Here is a 12,278-nt window from a genome sequence, read left to right as displayed (position 1 = left end):
ACTCATTATATTGTATTCAGTTTCTGCAAATACATATATCACCCTAATCCTACATACTGGACCTTTAAGTTAAAGAAGTGTCAGTTCCAGACGTGATCAGTGGAAACTTACTAATATAAGCGCAGACTAGTTTTATGACCGAGGTGTCCACTATAATTGTATTTTAGCCAGGGACGGATCATCGTTGTTGCCATGCCCTCCACCCCAACCACCTGCCCGCCAACCCCTGGTTACGTGAGCGTGTGCACGCGGCGACACAACCGTGTTTGCGTGCTTGCGGAGCAGAGAAAAAACAGCTGAACGAGGGGGAACGAAGAGTCCGAGAGAGAGAGAGAGAGAGAGAGAGAGAGAGACCTGCGCCGCATTGACAGGAAACACGGAGTCAGAGCTCCGGTAGCGCCGACAGCACAGAGGAGGAGCTGGATCTTTTTCTGATGCCGCTGCGGAGTTGACGGTGCCCGGTGCAGCAGAGGGGAGAGGAGCTGCGGACCAGTGCAGGTAAGCGGACACTTTCTACTTTCTCCTGTGATGCTCCATAGTTGTATCTCCCATCGCACTGACGCATCGGGTGGTGTCCCGCTCGTGGCGTGGCTACACCGGGGCTGATGATGAGAACCGAGGATATGGAAAATGACAGCAGGACAGAATGCAGCCCCGGTCCCGTCCAGGAGGCAAGGTAGCCTACACTGTTGCCCGGTCTCAATGCAGTGTTTTCCGGGCACCCGGTGCACACGGGCCCCCGCCTCTCTCTGCGCATCTTCTGGATGATGCTGCGGTTTTGTGGGATTTTTGCTGCTCTGCGCAAATCGCAAATAAAGGTACCGAAGTCCGATGAATTGACCGGGCCCGGCCTCGCCGTCTGCATCTGCAGAGGCCCGTGTGATGTGTGAGGAGAAGTGTCATTGCAGAGGACGACTGAACAGGGACATTTAAAGGGCTGTCAAGTTGGGCTTGTTTGGTTAGGCCCCGGGGCTGCAGCCTGGGCTGCACACAGGGTGAGTCAGGTCTGTCTCTCAGCACTGGAAGTGGATCAGAGCACATCTGAATGTGAGGGAGGCCACTCAGACAAAAAAACCCCCACAGCATCTAAAGTCGATTGGGCCTGTATCTTGTCACCCAGTGGAAGACACAAAAAGTATATTCCTGTGGTGTTATCATAGCCAATTGTATGTGTTTCTGTGCTACAGGAGGCTGTATTACATGGTGACCTTGTTGGACTTTATGGCTGCCTATTTTAATACCGTATGTGAACACTAGTGACTGAAGTCCTTTATTACAACAGTCCCACACAGTCTGCACTCAGTAGCGAGTTTAGTTACATTATTAAATCTGGTATCTAATATTGCATGTCAGCAGTAGCTCTGTATTACAGTCATTATGTACTCACAAGGGATTCCCATCAATAGTGACCTGAAGGATGTTACTCACCTGATGTTTTTATTGACTACTGTAATATTGTTCTTACTGTAGCTACTTCTAAGTGTGTGTTAAAAAGTGGCTTACAACTTAAGTTTTAAATTGTAAGGCTACTTAGATCTTTTAGGTACCAATGGCACAGTACATAAGTACACAGTTGCAACTCAAAGTCCTTTATTCACAATTTCACGAAAGCAGAGGGACAGAGTACAGTCAGCGAAATGCACACAAAAGTCCCAGTTATTATGCAGAATCACTTCTTTAGGATGTTTTATTATTATATTATTGTATTATTATTAATTTATTAACATATAAGGGGCTATTTCTGGTCTAGCTAGTTGAGATGGAGCTAATTTTTAACTTCTTTATAAACTGGTGGTTAGTTTAATCTATGACAGTGCATCATCATCACCACATGTTTTGCAATTATCTGCAAAAGATAAGTATCTATAGCTGTCAAATAAAGGTATCAGAGTAAAGAGTACATAGATGTAATGGAGTACAAGTTCAAAGTAGAAGTGAAATATTTTGATCCAGTACAGAGTACAAGTGCCTAAAGTAGAAATACTGTACTTAAGAACAGTACTCGTGTATACTTACTTACATTGAATCAATTAAATTCAGGGGAATTTTATCATGATACTAAATTTAGTGCTTGTCCTTGAATGGGTTGATAAGAATTTGTCTGAGGTGCTCAGTTGTGAGTTTTCATGACCTATTATACTTGCAGTAATTTTAATCTCCTATGATAGGACTTTGTTATTCCTATAGTGTTCTTCCATAGGGGCCATGGCCTGTACTGTATGTGCTTTGCTGCGACTGTGTAACCGTATAGAAAGGTTTGCATATTGACTGGTGTAATAAGAGCCTAATGCATGTACTCAGCCATGGAAAGAGAAAAGTGTGTGTGAGCACATGTGTGAGTGAGAGTTTGACATAAAACCTATAGAGGAAAGGCTGAACTCTTTTTACACTCATTTTCCCAGCAGAGGGCATTTTTGAAGTGCACAATAAACCATCAGCTCTGAGAACAAACTCTTCATTTGCTTCAAACAGTGTGTGTAACTTTTAGAGCGATGATTAACATCGTTGTTCTAGCAAAATTACACTCCAATCACAAGTTCACCTACAATATAAAAGTATAAAAACAACACTTTAGGCTTCAGTAGTTTTTGCTTGCATTTTAAATATGGGGATTACCATGAAGTCACATGATGTCATGTGTTTGTAGCTACGTGTAAATGCATCTCAGGTTTTTGTTTTTTTTAAACTTCATCCTGTTCTATGATGTATGTTGAATTACATAACAAACACACATTTTGATAGGTAATAATCAAATGGATTAATACAGGGAAATGAATTCATTGAGCAACAAACTGGGAAGTATTTCATTTTGTTTTTCTTATTTTCACAGTAACAATGTTTTATTAGGGATTAATTCTTTGCAATTTGTATTGCAGATATTTTTTGAGTTAATTAGTTGCACTTTTCTCATTTGATTTAATGATGTCACTTCTCATCACTCTTCAAGTTTTGACTGTCAGTAGTTCAATAAAGCAAGTCATTTAAGTATTAGGAAGGAGCATTAGGAAGTGGCTTGATGTGATTGGTTAACTAAAAGATTATTTAACTCCTGGAAAGACAGTCTTTTCATAAAATAAGGCTGTCTATACAGTAGAAAGACTCAAATACTTTTAAAATGTTTGCCACATGAGCAGAAAAAAAAAAGGGCTGAAGCACGCGATGATGATGCAAGTTGGTTTTGGCTATTCTGAAAAATATGCTGGCTGGGTGGAACCAATTATCTTGTGTTACAGTTAAACGGTGAGTTAAAATATGTTTCTGAAAACATATGAAGCAAAAATAGGCAATGCAGTAACAGAATCTTGGTTCATATTTGATCAGCACTGCCTAGTTTTGAGTTTGATCTGAGTTTAAGATGGAGAGAGAGGAAGAGGCTGATCTCCCTCTTGATCTGCTCCTATGCTCTTTGTGTCCGTGGTGGCAGGCTTACGGAAATGCAGAACTGCAATCTGTAGTTTGAGCAACAGCCCCGGAGCCAGTGAAAATTGGAGCAAAGAGATGGGTATCAGCAAGTCAACATAATAACCGACTGTGTGTGTGTGTGTGTGTGTTGTGTGTGTGTGTGTGACCTGAGCCTTGGCCAACAGTTTAATGGTCTTATGTAAGAAAAGGGCAGTATAACAGGCACGGAGCTTACATAAAGAGGCCAGATGTTCATCAGGTAACAGAAGCATTTATATTATGTGATAGTATTTTTTCATGGACACACTAATTGGTAATATAATTAATATAATGAAAAATGAAACAGAAAACATAAAAATCTCAACATGAATGATTAAAGGAGACACAGACATAAACACACCATGCGATTTAGATAGTAAGTGATAGCTTGGACTCAGTGACTGAACAAACACAATTCTAGTTAGCTAATCTCAGCACTCACTACATTTAAGTTTTTTCGGTAAGCAATAACATAACATATAACACTGATGCCAGTCCACAGTTTTCACATCTGCTTGTCTGTGAGGGTCCCCTTCACTCCAATCTCTTGCTCCACACTCCAGTCCAGTCTAAAACGCTGCTATCAAGCCAGCTGCAGCCAGGTCACCATGGTGAAGTTTTAAGGTGGATACCCAACAGACATTCACACTGGACCCAGCAGTATCTTCTTAGTTTCGCTTTCACTGGATGTTGGCAGTGGGAGGACAGTAAGCTCACCTCCCAGCCCTCCCATGTACTGCCGGGGGCTGAAGTGGACCGTCAGTTGTACTATGAATAGAACCGTGTGTGTGTCTGTGGATGTTCACTGCAGAAATGTATTATATATATTTGAGCCTCAACACTCATCAAAAATGTCTACATTCTTTAATGTTCAAATACAACTTTATACTGTCTGTGCTGAAGAACACCTGCATTCACTCTCTCTCTCTCTGAGAAGGCTAGGTTTAGCACCTGTCACTTTTAGCCCCCCTCCTGAAAACTGAGAATATTGGCACTTTTTACTGTGAAATTTCACCAATAAAAGCTTCTTAACACAACCTGATATGCACCAGAAAGAATACAATTTAAAATTAGGGAAAAATTAACAACATCAGCAAACAAATATTATTTGTATCCCTGATGTTAGCATGTAGCTAAATGTATGACAGCAGTGTACTTGCAGCCAGCAAATGACTGTAATTAAGAATAGGGGCACTCTCTACCAGGAGAAATTACAGATAAAAGCTTTTAAAGACAACCATACATGTTTCAACAGGGATACTGATCCAAAATTGTGGAGAAATATGTGACATTGGCAACCAAGTTAACATGTTTCCCTCCCCACGTTAGCATATAGTTACATCTGGCACTGTAGGCTACATAATGTAACAATTGCAGTAGTGTGCCCGAAACAGATAACCATGTGGTCACGCTATGACATCATACTGTAGCCAGAGTAGAAAAACCTGTGTGAAACGAAGTGTTCAGAATGGTAGGGAACCTGATGTTTTTGCTCACAGGGAATGACTTTTACGTATGTTTAGCTCATTATTTGAAATTTTGGCCACGTTTAAGAACGTCCTTCATTGTAACACGATATATAATATGGAAAGGCATAATAGGTCCCATTTAAAGCAGCTTTTAAATTGAGTCTAAACACTAACCTCAACAAAATAAGTTTGAGTCAAACCTTACAGAAACACTTTAGCTGTTATATTTAGTCAGTGTTGGAGCCAGTGTTGTCAGGTATATTCTTAATTCTAATGCTAAGTCTGACCTCAACCATTGTTTCTTTTTGCACTAATTTCAGAATGGGTATTACATAAAAATCTGAGTCCCAAAATATATTTTACACACTATGAACCAAATTTACACAGTAGTATATTTCAATTCTGTAGGCCACATATGCAGTAGTCATGTGCTAATACACATGATTTTTGGCTATCCTCTTATTTGCTGTGGATATTGGTGTAGGGTCAATGGTCAAAATATGGTATGTTTAATATGATTTTAGACATTTATACTAAATACACCATTACTAGTGACCCTTCATGTTGGTTTTTATTATAAATGATTGTCCTTAGCAGAACATTTTCACCAAATAGGTAAAACTTGATTTAAAAAGTCAATAAGACAAAAATCCGACTAAATAAAACCATTTGCAAGGCAACACATTGTAGTTTACACAATACTATACACAAGCTCACTTGCATTTTCACCTCATTTGTCCCTGAAGTTTTAAGTATTTTAATCGGTGTGTTGTTGCTCTTGAAGGAAAAACCCTTTGGATATGAGGCAACACAATCTGGATGAATTGTTTTGAACCGAGCCTTAAAGGGATAGTTCTGATTTTTTGAAGTGGGGTTGTATGAGGTACTTATCCATAGTCAGTGTATTACATTCAGGAGATGGCAGTTGGCATGCACCCAGTTTGGAGAAGTGGCTGGGACTACCACCACAGAAGCTCAGCAATGTACTTGCTGTGGATGGAGGTTAGCAGCAAAAAGTATGTTAGCCAGTTTAAAAAAAGCCTACCTGAAAAATCTTTATCACTTTGAGTGGGCTCTATATTGAGAATATTTTTACAACTTTACCTTGCTGTCAGATAGCCCCATTCTTTTAGTACTCCATTTTCTCAAAGATATAATTTCCTTATTCCTGCACTGTATTATGCCTCATATTAGCTGTTAGGTTCAGTCGTTCAGTGGTTTATGGAGGAGACGACAAATACAAGACAATAAAGAAGTGATTCAATAGCAATGACTAAATGTTGCTCACTGTGGAGACAGTATGATACCTTCATGAACCCGAGTATACAGAAAGAGAACTTTTGCAGAGGGAGACTGAATGACCTGAAAAAGAAAGAGGGCAATTTTCTTTGGAAATTGGAGGCCCAGAAGGAGCAGAGGCTAACAGTATAAACTGTAAACACACTCCCACGGACCCAAAGAGCTACTGCTGTCATGAGTGGGATTTGGTTTCAACACAACATCAGGATCTTTCGGCATCAAAAGATGCTAGCTTTTCACACTTTTCTGCCTGCTTCTCCAAACTGGGAGGGTGCCAGCTGCCATGTAATACACTGACTATAGATAAATACCTCTTATAGACCCAGTTAAAAAAAATCCAAATTATCCCATTAACCATAAACCAAGAATATTTGTAGAGTAGTCAGTTTGCTCTTGAGCTAATTTGACAGCAGTTTGACAGAGAGTTAGCTTTGGGGTTGCTGCTGTAGAGGACCGAAAGGTGAAGTTAGCAGTTCAACATAATTCACATAACAGGGCAAAACATGAAGCTGTTCAGTGTAGCTATGTGTGAGGCTGCAGGGCTACACACACACACACACACACACACACACACACACACAAACACAGTTTAGTTTTAGTGAGATTAATCTAATGGGATGTTTCATTCTGAGTATATCTACTAAACTGATATTGATCACTGAAATGAACTGCAGTTATATAGTATTAACTTAGATATAACCTTATTAAACATATTTAATTTGATTTTTACCAGCTGTGATTTGGGTTTGTTGCAAGTGTTGGCGACCCTGGGATCATTTTCATCCAGACAGCAGCATCTAGAACACTGAGATTCCATTACTGTCTCTGATTCCAATAATGTTATGTGATACCATTGGTCCTCAAACTTTTTTTCATACCCGAGTATCAGACCAGCACAAAATGTTTTTGGTAGAAACCCACAATGAGCAAACGTAAACCTGAATGAGATTGTGTTTGTTGCAGCAATTGACCGTTTATGGCAGCTAATGATGGCATGGAAAATAGCAATACTGAACATAGAGTATCCATTTTTTTAAATGTCATGACCCCCTGCAGTACCCCAGGGGTATCCCCACCCCATTTGAGAAACACTGTGAATACTGTGGTTCTGAGCTTTGTCTTTGTCTTAAGTTACTTCCAATTAAATTGTATATTTTCCTGTTATAACGAAAGTTGTTTTTGTCCCGTCAGCTACATTGCCTAAATTGTGTTAAATGGCTTCCCATTACAGTTGTACATTTACACAATAATTTTGATTAAAAAAGTTAATAAAAACAGAATTGTCAAGGTAAAACCCTTATAGTTCACCCATAAAAATAAAAGTAATGCCAAGGATTCTTCCATATTTAAAATGCTACTGACCAAAACATCTGCCAGACTTTAGGTACAGAACATTTAGTAATCTGGTAGTTAAATTTAAATGTAAAGGGAATTTCTGAGCACTGCTCAGGATGTGAAAACGATTGTATGATGTCTACTGTGGCTGTGGAGGGATGTTTTTAAAGTTTAAAAAATAATCCTGATGATGTCACAGATTTGGGCAATTGTTTTTTAAATCTTTCTCTTGTGAGCTGTCCAACTGTATGACCAGACAGACACAGTAGAGAGAAATAATTACCACATTCGGACCAAATTTGAATTTGGCCTAGAATGCGGAAAGCCGGGAGGCATATAGCCAAGAAAAGCAGCCTTCATTTGGCCAAATCTTTTGTAGCTCTCGCTACTCCACAATTCATTGTGCGCCTATCAGTTTACCACCAGTGTTTAAAACTTCCTGGTGATAAACCTTTTGTACACTTTTGTAAATTTTGCACAAAACAAGTTAACAAAAGGTGCCTGAGTGCACCATTAGTTTTTTTACCTTTGTCAACAGCCTGATCTTAATCCCAACTCATCAAATACTGTTGCTTTGACAGTGATTTCAGCATCAGATCAGACAATAGAGCCACCATGGCAATATGATACGCACCGGGTGGTGGCTATTTCTGATGTTGCCAGAAACTACTGTAGCATAAAAAGTGTCCCTACAGGGTGGATGGGAGGTGAGTGGGATGGGACAAACACCAGACTTTCACCTAGGAGCCCAATGTTTGTTTCCCAAAAGAAACAAATAGCAAAAGTCAGTGGAGTAGTGTGCTAGTATGTGTAGCATGCTACAGTAGTAACATATGTCACGTGACTCATTTAAGGCTAACCCATGGTGTTTTTTTCTAAACCTAACCAGGGACTTTTTTTGCTTAAAGGGATAGTGCACCCAAAAATGAAAATTCAGCCATTATCTACTCACTCATATGCTGACGGAGGCCCTGGTGAAGTTTTAGAGTCCTCACATCCCTTGCGGAGATCGGCGGGTAGAGCGGCTAGCACACTTAATGATAGACGGCGCCCCAGACTAACGTCCAAGAACACAAAATTGAATCCACAAAGTATCTCCATACTGCTCATCCATAGTGATCCAAGTGTGCTGCAGCCGCGACATAAAAAGTTGTTTTCGAAAAACATCATATGAACTCTGTTTTTAGCCTCACTAGGCCCATTTCCACTGAAGAAGTTCCTGGTACTATTTGGGGGGCAGGAACTACTACAGGAACGTCCTCTCTCTCTGTCCTCTCAACCGCTGTGTCTCCACTGAGAGAGCGGAGTACAAAGAAGGTTCCTATAAAGTTACGGGCTCTGGATGTGACGTAATCGTTGTGCGACCATTTTGACCATTTTAGCTGATAGCCAATAGTGGTGTCTGTAATAACTCACTAAATGGCCTGTGAAAAAAAAACAGCGGCTGTCTTAGTTATAACATGATTGAGCTAACTGGAGTAGTTTCATGTCGTATCCGACAACGGGAAGCTTTTAACAGATGACGTCCTGATGTTAGCTTTGCTGCTGCTGTTAGCTGTCCCTGTCAGCTGATGCTTTCTAGACATTGTGATTTCCCAGAACTGAATAAATACCACACATAGCAACACAAAACTGCTTTGCTAGCTCAATCATGTTGTAACTAAGATATCCGCTGGAAAAAATATTTTTTTCACGGGCCCTTTACTGAGTTTTTTTACATGGCGGAGTAAGCTATATGAACGAGCTAACCCTCGTCTGCTGAGTTTTAAAAATGCCGGCTATTTTGTTGCTTTCTGTTGTCGTCACATCCCTCCTTGAGTATATCCAATCAGCACCAAGTAACCCCCAAGCCCCAGCCAGGAGTTTCTCGGGGCCATTCTGAGTACCTACTCCGAGGCAGGGACTTGTTTAGCCCCTATAAAAGTTCCGGAACTCTGTCCTTCGGGGGTGGTTCCTGCGGTGGAGACACGCACCAACGGCCCCGGCCCCGTAAAATCCCCCGAAGTTCCTGCGGTGGAAACGGGCCTATTGTAGCCTGTAGCTCTGACTGCTTCTCTGTGCTCTGCGTTCACGTGTGTGCGCTCAGGGTGATCGGTGATCTCTGAAGAGCAGCAGTCTCGTCAGTACTGATGTCCAGATTCTCAGGTGCAGGCATCGCCAATTCCCAGTCTGAGCAGCAAAGACTTTCCTCATCCGTTGGCATTGCTTTGCATTTGAAACAACTACACCACTAGGTTTCCAGTGCTCGACTCCGGTATTCTGCGGCTGGCTGAGACTCATGAGCTGCGGCGGCTGCTTTGTCCAGTAGCCTGAGTTCTGTGCGTATACTCGGGCTCAAACAAATACGGCTCAACAAAGAAATGCTGTTCCTCCTCAATTTCAAAGTCTTCAGACATGTTGGGCTGTCCTTTGCTAAAAGACCATAGTGCAAATGGTCTTTTAGCTCTGTGGTTACGTTGTCTCTCCCTGCGGCAAACACGGGTGAGCAAAGCTCATGCTTTCGCTGGTCTCGCGCAGGCGCGCAAACGTGATTCCATTTTTATTTTTGGGTGCACTATCCCTTTAAACTTAAAGAAAAACAAAATGTTTATTTTGAAAAAGATTGTATGCATATAACAAGCAGAAACTTAATATTTCCTGTGAAAATGAATTTTGAAAAGACACAATGCATGTAACAAGTGTCAATTGAGGCGCCATCTGTGAATGTCCAAAACTGACGAAGGAGGCTACCTAGCACTTCATATTTTGACATTTAGGTCCACTGACAAAGTGGTGATATTTGACAAGTTGGGATGAGAATGGGTTGGTCAGGTTGACCCATTTGGGGAATACGCTCAGGTCCTCAGGACCTGCTTTTGAAGGACTGTGTCCTTCAGAGGATCCACTTCCTGAATTTGGACAGAGCTAACAAGTCAATTTCTGGTGAAGGTGATATGGAGGTTGATGCGTACATTTCCTTACACCATTGAGCTACATTTAAAACCACCAACAAAAAATGGCTGGCAGACAAGAAAGATGTTGCGACAAGTAAAGACTCACAAAGAGATGACTGCCTCATGACTAAATAAAACACTGTCAGATAATACAGATATGCAGTTGCAGATAAATTCCCTCCTGACTGTATGCTTTTGGCTTCCATATTGAATGTGGGCCACAGTGCCCTGGGATCTGCTAATCTAGATCTACCAGAGCATGCCCTGCTTCTGAATGGAATATATTTTTCCACTATGAATTAAAGATGTCAGGGCAGTCAGAACAGCTTCCATGTTACCGTGACCTGGAGCCAAGCTTTCTGTGGTGGGCTCCAGTGGGCATGTGCCATCTGTCAGCAGTGGTTTCATGGTCAGTGTTGTTCTGTACTCAAACCGATCTGGTGGGTTATGACGGAAGATGAACACAGTGTGCTTAAAAATGCACCACACCCAAACCAGATGCAGGATGATATGTATACATGTCTTCAGTGAGAAATCTGACTCTAGGGTGTCAGGTGTCAGTGCTTTAACTGACTTCCTCTGATGAATGACAGGAGAGGAGGCTGAGAGATGCAGTGGGGACACCCACTCACAAATATGTTAGGATTTCTGAGGCCAGACACTTAAAGCCTCAGTATGCTTCAGAAGAACTCTATTCTGTGATGTGTTGTCCAAATACATCCAAAGGCAAAAGTGTTTATTTGTGTCCTGAAGGGCCACACAGTTTTGAAAAGCCATCATAGCTTCCTCCTGGCTGCACCTCACTGTCTCTCTTATTTCTCTCCAAGAATTTGTTTTTGTGAGCCTTTGTCATCTTGATGCAATGATGTTATTAAGTAGTTGTGTAAACAATGAAAAAGAGAACTTCAGAGGGAACTCAAACACTGCCCTCTTTCACACCTCCGTCCTTCTGGCCGATTGCTGCATAATTTCGCCGGGGTTGTCATGTAGTCTGTTAAGGGAGGCTTCTAAAATTGATGCTGCCAAGCTGCCAAGCTCTGTCCCCTCAAAGGGGGTTTCAGAGACTGTCAGATGATCTGACAAGCACTTCCCTTCAAGCAGTCTGAGGTCTTTTATAGCTTAGATTCACATTCCAGCACATGTTCATGTGTAAATCTAAGAAGCAGTATGAGAATGCTGATGAGGCACATTTAACCATGACGCAGTGTTTCAGGATGTCAGGCATCCCACCCATATGGAGATTACTCAGTTTTTTCTTATTGTATCTTATTGTATAGTTAGTGAAGAGGCAGAGAGAGTCATGGCATGCAATAAAAATCCCCGACTGGAATCAGAGTGGTGGCACTGAGGCAGTGCTGTACCTATCTTCACAGTGCTGTACATGTCAGTGCTAGAGGAAGGTCTGGAAGCACACATCATTCTCCTTTAGGAGAAAAAATGCTTTAGTGTGTGTATGATTCTTTAAACCAATCACAATCATTTGGGAGAGCTAGGCCCAGGATGCAGCAATGGTGCCCTTGCATAAAAGTGTTGGGGGGCAAATTGTTTTGCTGGAACAGTTGCACACAAGGAAGGGAGCACTTTTATTAAATTGGCTAATTCTTTGCAACAGAAAACACCACAAAAACCAGTAACAGACCTTTGTTGACTGTGTGATTGAACTTTTACTGATAAAAAAAACAAACAAAATCTGATAATTGTTGTCCTAATATGGAATTCTGTCATGTCATGTAAGCAAACCACTTATTATGCAGCTATGCACTCAGAATTACCACTGAAAAGATGGGTGAGTATGTACTTC

General features: G+C 41.2%; 1 protein-coding gene across 4 annotated transcripts in view; it reads left to right on the top strand.

The window, feature by feature from the left end:
• Positions 1-339: 339 nt before the first annotated feature.
• The window catches only part of nfasca (neurofascin homolog (chicken) a), a 209,465-nt gene continuing 197,526 nt past the window's right edge, over positions 340-12,278 (top strand). For 2 of the 4 annotated variants that reach the window (XM_078171016.1, XM_078171090.1), the window contains exon 1: positions 340-498. The gene's annotated coding sequence lies outside the window, so the exon portion shown is untranslated. The remainder of the gene's footprint in view (positions 499-12,278) is intronic. The other 2 variants (XM_078170957.1, XM_078170934.1) reach the window with 1 other exon arrangement.

Source organism: Epinephelus lanceolatus, chromosome 1 (assembly GCF_041903045.1).
Source record: "Epinephelus lanceolatus isolate andai-2023 chromosome 1, ASM4190304v1, whole genome shotgun sequence".
NCBI lineage: Eukaryota > Metazoa > Chordata > Actinopteri > Perciformes > Serranidae > Epinephelus > Epinephelus lanceolatus.
This window is presented reverse-complemented; position numbering and strand designations above follow the sequence as displayed.